Below are 9,339 nucleotides of genomic sequence, written 5' to 3'. Positions count from 1 at the left end.
TTACTTAGGAAGCATTCCTTTCCCCATCATAAAATTTTGAAGCCACACTATTATCATAACCCACCTCAAAAGAAAAGCTGTTACTTTTGTGTAATTCATTAGATCAAAATCTGGCATGTTAGATATGCTCATATTTTTTTTCTCCATTATCTTTCCTTTGCCTACCTAGTTTGAGAACTTAGTACTAGGAAACAAGATCGGAAAAAGTCTATACTAATTCAGATCGGCTAAGATTGGATAGAAATACCCTTTCATTCCATTAAAAAAAATGTAAACAGAATTGGACAAAGTCGATACCAATCCAGATCGACTAGGATTGGATAGAAATACCCTTTCATTCCATCAAAAAAAATATTCTTTAAACTATTTTACCTTTCATCTAAAAATACCCAAAGGGACTGGAACCAGAAAAATATAAATTCAAAAAAAAAATCAAAAATTGGCCTATACAGGTCTCGAACCTGTGACCTTCGCGTTATTAGCACGACGCTCTAACCAACTGAGCTAATAGGCCACTTGTTATGTATGGCGACACATATACAACTTGACTCTTTAATCTAAATCTCATATTTTCATTTTCAGTTGCTTTTGTGGCGTTATTGCTTTAGGTAAGATTACTTTTTGTTGCTTCACGCTTTCTTCTTCACCATCTCCATGGTTATTTGTTAACCTAGAAAAACAAAATAGGTTGCATTTATTTATTTATTTTTTGAATGCTACCATCTCTGACTTGACTCTCATCAAGGTGGTTGTGGGGATTTTATCCTATTAGTGTGTCCCACATGATCAATTAAGAATCTAGTAATCTGTCAAATATTTCGTAGATTTAATTTAAATTTATTTATTAGATTAGAATCTAAATAATTGACACATTCCATAATAATTAAGTTAATTGAGGGGTTTTCCTTAATGGGAGATTCAATTGTTTGGTTATAAAATATTAGAATCTTCGTCCGCTCTTTTTCCTATTGTTGTGTGCATGATACTTCTCTTACTGAGATGCACTCAAAGGAGGAAGAAAGAAATAAACTTTGAAGTTCCATAACTTGTATTGCAAGTGATTCTCAAAGATTCTCAAAATCTCTCTTTCATTGATAGATCACATTCTTTGTATAAGCCAAATTCATCCGTGGGTTGCTTAGATGGTTAGAGTGAATTGAGGATTGTGTGGATAGGTGTACGATCTCAGGTTCAATTCCCAATCTATGCATTTGCAATTTAAGTGGAGACCGTGGCTGTGGGTTGCTGCGCTCTTCCCAGATTAATTGAGTTGTGCACAAACTGGCAAAAAAAATTGTATAGGTGGATTTTTACCTCATTAGCAGACGCATGCTTAGGTGTGTGTGTAAAAACGGGCCTATTTGGTTTTGGTTTAAAGAATAATATCAATTCAGTTTCGATTTCTACATGTCATATCTTGAACCAAAAAACCAAAATTGAACCAATTAATGCCCTTAGTCTGAGCATTTCTATGCACTCTCTTATAACCTTGGATTTTCAAAGCTCAGTTTTGCCATATGACAAACTTTGATAGAATTGAAACTTGCATGTGAGAAGGGATCAGGGTCTACCTATAAACAAAATATGGTACCCCATTTTGATTTTCCATGTGACACTAGTTGGCACTTGGCATTTTAAGGTGGGGCGTGCAAGAAAAGTTCTTACCACAGACGTGTAGGATTTGGTCTCCCTTGAAATTATTGGCTGAATTAATTATGGTAGTTGGAGAAATTTTGTAACTTATTATGCAATCCAATAAATATATATTAAGTGGGATTCATTGTGAAATTATTAAAATTGTCATATTAAAAAAAAATTAAATTAAATTGTTACACAATTTGTATAATTCCCTAAAGAATAAGTTACATTATACCCCATAGGTCCACCCCTAACTGTTAAACATTTTCTCCTTTTTATTTTTTATTTTTTTTATAGGCATATTAGTTGTTAAAAAAATAAATTCGTTTCCTTATGTCCCTCTATCTAAAGTACTTTTCAACAACCTACTGAAATTCTAGGTGGAAAATTAGAAACTTAATTCTCACTTGGAATTTGTAACTTTAGACCCACATTGTCCTAAACTAAGCATAATGTGTAACATGTTTTATATGTGCGTCAAGGAAAAATTATGCACACACAATCTATCAATCACGCATCAGATTCAATTCTTGAATTTATCATTTAGATTTTTTTTGGAAAGTGATTTTTTGTCCGGGAGCATTGGCATAATATTTATATCTCTTCTCCCAAGCAAAGGGTAATGATGTATTTTCCAAGGAGATGAGAGAGATAGGCCACATTTCTGGACAAAATTCTTTGGGAAAATTACTTAGATGCACAAGATAAGAAAAGTAATTACAAGATTAGTGGATTTTAAATTTGATTTACATCCATTTCAAAAATATTTATTTAATCCCTAAATCATATATTGTTTGTCCAGCCCAAGATAACAGTAACATTTAACTTCTTAAAAGACCTTTTTACTTCACCTCTATCCATAAGGCTAAAGTTAAGTCTTATAGGTTGACCGTTCTTATCGTTTTTGAGTCCAGATCATTTCAAATATGTTCAACGAAAAAGAGGGATTCCTTGGTCAGGTGGCTGGCAGCATTCCTCCTCTCGAAGAGGTCTCGGGTTCGAGACTTACTGCAGCAAAAAATGATGTTACCCATGGATTTGCTGTGGTCCAGGTCTTGCCCCTACACCAGAGAATTCTCACCAGAAATCTTTAGATGAACATGAACCATGTGTGAAATGGTGGAAGCGAGTCCGGTCCCTGACTATCACTTCCCTATTATACAGTCTAGATATCAAATTTGCCAGTAAAGTGCAGTCTCTTTCTCCTCCTTTCCATAATATCAAGGAAGACCTCTGTTGTGTTGGGCAGAAAGAGATTCCTCCATCAATGGATGGAAACAGAGATAAAACATTGATCACAGAAAGAGCGCAAAAAAGCAGGAATCGAGATACCCTGCTCAACAGATGATGACACAATTAAACAACCCACGATGATCAAAATAATATACGGAAAGTCTAACATAGATATACCAAATTAAAACACCAGAAATTTTTTTTGAGTAGAATTAAACTGGGTTCATCTCAAAATGATAATTTGCTCTAAAAGATGATGAAATGAATAAAGAGCTTGATACACTTTGTACAGCCCCTATGATGTTAGATTAGGTGAAGATCATAAGCAGATCAAGTAACGATATAGCAACAATAGAAGAAGGGAGTGAGGATGTGGATTATGTTAGATCAAACACCAAGAAACACAAAAAATAAAGAGACAATAGATCCGCACGACACAGAGATTTAATGGAGTTCACATACCAGGGTGGTGTGCTACATCCTCAGACGAAGAAGAAGATGTTTCACTATGCAGAAGAGAGATTACACCCAAGCAGCGGCGAGAAAACTCGCCCTGAAATCCTAGCTCGAAAAAACCTCAAAATACAATGACTTTCTCAGCAAGCAATAGTACATATATATATATATATATATATATTCCAAGTCACGGGTTGACCCATCTGGCGGCAGTCGATCCGGTCGATCGCACCCCCATACTAGATCAGTAATGAGCTCCGGGCTTGGGCCTATCGGCCCAACCCCTCTGCTTCCATTATAGATCTCAGAAAACTTTTCATTCGGATTGTTACCAAAATATGTCGGATCAAGTCAATCTTCAAAACGGGTCAAGAATTCCAAACAAACTTAACAGATTATGTAATAGAGACTTCACCAAACCCAATAATGCCAGCCAGATCATCTGCACAAGAAAAAAGGACAGCAAGGCTTAGAAAGGATCCAATGTGAACAAAGGACTATGTATGGCATAGTAAAGAAGTAGAGAGAGTGGGTGAGGCTTGACAATGACAACTAGGGAAGCAACTTGTAGCAACTTGTGTGTAGAAATAACCAATTCAATTGTACGATTAGGATTAGCTAATGGACTCTATAAAGAGGCAAGAAATGTAAGAGCCAGGAAATGTACAGTGAAAAGGCATGAAAAAGCAAATACTTTCTTTTCCCTTTCTCTTTCTTTCTCCTTCATTTGGTGTCTTTTGAAACTCGAAATTCAGTTCTTCTATTCTTCAAAATCCATTTCTTATCAGAACCCCCAAGGGCCAAAATAAAATACAGAAAGTCAGACATTGTTGTACCAAAATTAAAACACCAGAAAATTTTCTGAGTAGAATTTAACTGGGTTCATCTCGAAATGATGAATTTGCTCGAAAGGAAGACATGTCAGCCGAGAAAAACTCGCTTGCTCAACATAAATATAGAATGCCTAGGAGAAACAATAAAACTTCAGAAAACTCACCTCTCACCTCTCACCTCTCACCTCTCACCTCTCACCTCTTAGCAGTAGATTAGACATAAAAGCGAAATATAATTCTCTCAATCTTTGCCGACGAGACCCTCAACCCAACATTCCATCTAGGGGTGTCAATTCGTGGCCCGATCCGACTAAACTGACTGGGATCGATTGTTTATAGACCGGCCTGGCTCGGATCGTTTATTAAATGTGTCGGGCTTGAGCCCGACCCGTTTATAAATGGTCGATCTCGATTTTGCTACTTGGACTGTCGGGCGCCCGATCGAGACCGACCGAATAACGCCCGATCGAGACTGGCCTATTGTGCACCGACTTGGCCCGACTCTTTAATGATTGTAGAATACCTATTTTACCCCACAAATTAAAGAATAAAAACTAAAAAGTAAAGACATGTTCACATTTTAAATAATGGTTATATTTGGTATCATTTATTGATTTATTGTCATTTTTTTGGGCTTCCATGAGTGGGCCGGAATATAATAGCACATTTTAAAAAGGGCTCGTTTAAAAACCGGTTAAAACCCGTTTAACATTAAACATGTCCGTAGCCCGGTTAAGGCCCGACTAAAGCCCGATTAAGGTGGCCCGATTATAACCCGAGACCGATCGACCGAATATAAAGTGTACCATGCCTTCAATAACTAAGCCCGATTAGTTAAATGGACGGACACGGTGTAGCCTTTGAAAGTCTTCAAGCCCGATTAAGCCCGATCGAAATCGAACCGGCCCGACCGGTTGACACCCCTAGTTGGCTTAGCCTGTGGAGGGGGAACATGGTAGGAAAAGGGAGGGTATCTGGTGGTAATATGGAGATTTTAAAATATCAAAGGGAAAAGGAAAGATGGGACTTTGCCATTTTGTCATGATAATGAAATAATTGATTTTTGTATCTCTTAAAATTTAAAATATTTAAAAATATATATTTTTATTTTATTTTCTAACAACCAAACTCAATGTTAGAATACATTATTTCAATCGCTACTACCATGACTAGGGGTTTCAAAAAAGTTCGATCAGTCCGAACCTGCCCTGAACTCGAACAGGGCTTGGGCTGAGATTTCGGCCCATAAGATGAGCTATGATTGAGAATTTCAAGTCTAAGATCAGGTTGGGTTGGTCCTAGGTTGAGGTCTCAACCAACCCGACCCAACCCAGTCCAACCGAACATTGTATATTAAGTATATAATAATATAAATATGTTAATAATTATAAATGGATACTTATTGAAAAATATTTGCGAAAAGTCTTTCGTTTTTTCACAATCTACATATATATACATAAATTTTAGTCTTTAACCTTTATAATGCATCAAGATCAAACAACCAAATAATTAATAGTACTAGACTGAGTTAGATTAGGTTAAGTTGAGCTCAATTAGGATCCATCAAGACTAAGCTAGGTTGAGCTAAACCCAACAAGACTGGACCTGAGCTAAGATATCCTAACCCGACTTAAAATTGAATAAAGCTCAGATTATGTCAAGAGACTTTAGGTTGGACTGGGTTTCAAAAAACCCAACCCAACCCGCCCATTGACAACCCTACGCCCTAGCCATGACGAAGAATAGAAGAGGGTGGCTTCTGGCAGGCGCGTTACTTGACTGAGATCAATCAGAATGTGGGGCTGTGGAAAGCTAAATCGACACGTATATAGTTCAACCAGGAGTTTCCCCCACACCTTTCTGTCTTCTGTCTCTTCTAACCATTTGGATTTTGCTTACGTTCTTACATTGGAAAGTCATTAGCAACAGGGCTTTTGTCCAAAACGTCTTGTCTGGGACGTCAGAAACGACAGCTTTTTCCTTTTTGTGATGGCCTTTTCGCCGCGAAGTTGCCCAAACCCTTCCATTTTTATTGACCATTTGCCTTTCGTCCGCAATTCTAATTATCGTATAATTTTGTGAAATATCATTTTTAGGTAACACTTGTAATGATACTAATATAATAGTCTAAATTTAATTTAAATACTTTTTTACTGATTTAAGGTTTTATTAATTGTACCAGATTTGAATCATTGTATTAATATCAATACACGTGTCATCCCCTGAAGATGATATTTCATGAAATTATACGAGATCGAAATTACAGACAATTTCAACCCCAAAACCTCCATTACACATTGCACAGTTTGTCAAATATTAAATGTAATCATTTAAACCGATTAATGGATAAACTTATGATCGTTAAGTATAATTATCACAACATGTTTGTTACCGTATAAAATTGTTAATAATTATGATAGTAGTAATAGGAAAACCAAGAAGATCAAGGGGAGGATGCTTCTCTCCACTAAGCATGTTGAGATTGATGACGGTTTGCATCACATGGCCTTGGTGATCTGCTCATCCATCCACTTAGAATTTAGAGAGATTGAATCAGACAGCACTAAAAAAATGATCAAAAGATATAATATAGTGGGAATGTATGGTGAGATTTGGGTTTGTCCGACAACCGACTCTCAGTTACAAAAGCTCCCCCCGCAGACTTAAATTGGCTGGTTCCAGTCGAGTCTGCATCCACAACCCACATGGGTGCCCGCTGCCCAACCAAAGCAATGTTGAAAAGTCAGATATCTCTTCTAGCACATATTTCAGCAAGATCAAAATCAAATATTTTTGAATAAAATTCTTCGTCTGAAACAATGTTATGAGATTTTTATATCGAAATGCAAAATACAAGTATTGCAATTAAATACTCTAATCTATGAGCAATGTCGATTGCAATTTGATATAGCCTTTCCCAATCAAGGTGAGGACATATTTTCATTGATTTCTTGATGTAAATGAACTTCTAAAGATATCCATTAGATATGAACTCGTAGATAAGTGTTCTTTTGGAGCCAATGAAACAAGAGCCTAGCGCTTGCAAGACTATTAAGGCCGAAGGTCTGAATACCCGTTGTTAGTCAAAAAATAAAAAAAAGAAATGCAAGCCTAGCAAAGCGACAATATAAACATGGGATCATTAATAAATTCCTCTCCATTAACCTTAAGAGTTATTTGGGACTTTCGACTGCAACCAAACATCCATCGGGTAGCTTCCCGAATACGCCACCATAACTTCATTGGTCAACTTTTTTTTTTTTAAATTGAATTTGTAATTTTTAGATATCTAAATAACTATATCTTTTGGGCGTCGTACATCCATAATTCCTTAGGAAAGCCTCAAGATTTTTAGTATTTCTTGTTCTTCTCTTCCAAAATGTCATCAATCCTTTTGAGGTTAATTTTCTTCTCACATGATATAGAAAAATTGGCACCAAAATAACAGCCAAATGTATAGCTTGATACAACAGCTGTAAGCACCCCCATAGTAATAATAATAATAATAATAATAATAATAATAATACAAATTCATATATGATAAGAATGATGATTTCACGCACTACTTGTGAGATAAGAGAAATAGGAGCGTCTCTCAATATCAATTTTCTTCTATTGGGTTTTCAAAGGAAAACTTTCAATATTACAATGATAAATAGAAAATAACAGATTTTAGTTTAGAACCAAATCAGTAATAGCAATTGTTCACTTCTCAAGCAGTTGATATCCTAACTTTAGCCTATTGAAACTTGTGTGGGGATACAGTTAATGACTCGATGGCTACTCAAATCCTTTTCCACTGCATTGCCGTCTTTGGTAAGATGTGGAGCATGGGTTCTGCAATTTTGGTGGGCCATGTGTGACAAGGAATAGACGGAATCAAGCTTCTAACGACCAGATGACACCTGAGATTTCAGTGATGAACGGCGTGACCGCATTATTAGCAAGCCATGGAAAATTTTTAAAATATCGACCAAAGGCAACTGTGAAACCTGGTAATTTTATTAACTTATTTTTTGGAAATCTATTGTGTTAACCCTGATGATTTATAAAAGGTAAATGCAGGTTACCTGTCTTAGAGGAGAAGAAAAGAAAGGTTTGGGGGAATTGGCAGCGATTCAAGGGTACCGTCTAACATATTCACCACTTTGTTGATTGATGGTCAATTTGTTGGATCTATTTGTATGCATCATAAACCTACTAAAACCATCTTCGTAGCTGTTTCTTCTTCCTCTTCCCTTATAGTCATGTCTAATGGTAAATGCGTACCTTGTCCAATATGCTTATATATCCAATGAAAAAAATAAATTTCACTGGTGTGATCAGCTTCTGCATTAATATTTCTTCGTCCTCCAACCATTTCTAGCACCAGCATTCCATGGCTATAAACATCTGACTTATGTGAAACTCCTCTAAAATTCTGAGAGAACACTTCTGGTGCAATATATCGTACTGTTCCTCTGGCATCTACCATTGATATGATACTATCTTTTCTGGAACACAGTTTAGCAAGACCAAAGTCAAATATCTTTGGACAAAAGTCTTCATCCAAAAGAATGTTATGAGGTTTTATGTCAAAATGCACAATTCGAGTATTATAATCACGATGTAAATACTCTAATCCTTGAGCGATGCCAACTGCAATTTGATGTAGTCTTCCCAACCCAGGTGAGGGCATGTTTTCACTATTTTTCTTGTTGTAGATGAATTTCTCAAGAGATCCATTGGACATAAACTCACAGATAAGTGCTCTTTTGAAGCAATCAAAACAAAATCCAAGCAAAGTGACAATACAAACGTGGGAAGTCCTACTAATGCTTGCAACTTCATTAATAAATTCTTCTCCATTGCCTTTGGAGTCATTTAGGATTTTCACTGCAACCAAACAACCTTCAGGTAGCTTCCCTTTGAACACACTACCGTAACCACCTTGGCTTAGCTTTTCTTTAAATGAATTCGTCATTTTCTTTATGTTTGAAAAGTTGTATCTTCTTGGAGCTAGGGATCCATAATTCCCTAGAAAAGCCTCAACAATTTGATTATTGTTTCTTGGCATCAATCCATGTGATGATAATTTCCTTGTCAAGTAGCACGCTAGAATTGCCGCTAGTGTAGTTGTAGATATAAAGCTTGATAAAACACCTGTAAGCATAACATCCCCCACCTTCCCCCCCACCCA

At 36.3% G+C, this 9,339-nt stretch overlaps 1 non-coding gene and 1 pseudogene across 1 annotated transcript; both read right to left on the bottom strand.

Moving 5' to 3' along the window:
* Nucleotides 1–440: 440 nt before the first annotated feature.
* TRNAI-AAU lies at nucleotides 441–514 on the bottom strand. The gene has a single exon. It is a non-coding gene; the product is annotated as a tRNA-Ile (tRNA).
* A 7,808-nt stretch (nucleotides 515–8,322) lies between these two features.
* Nucleotides 8,323–9,312, bottom strand: LOC122060671 (annotated as a pseudogene).
* Between the last annotated feature and the right edge of the window lie 27 nt (nucleotides 9,313–9,339).

This window comes from Macadamia integrifolia, chromosome 14 (assembly GCF_013358625.1).
Source record: "Macadamia integrifolia cultivar HAES 741 chromosome 14, SCU_Mint_v3, whole genome shotgun sequence".
Lineage (NCBI taxonomy): Eukaryota > Viridiplantae > Streptophyta > Magnoliopsida > Proteales > Proteaceae > Macadamia > Macadamia integrifolia.
The sequence above is the reverse complement of the archived record's forward strand: the minus strand, read 5'-3'. Positions and strand labels throughout refer to the sequence as shown.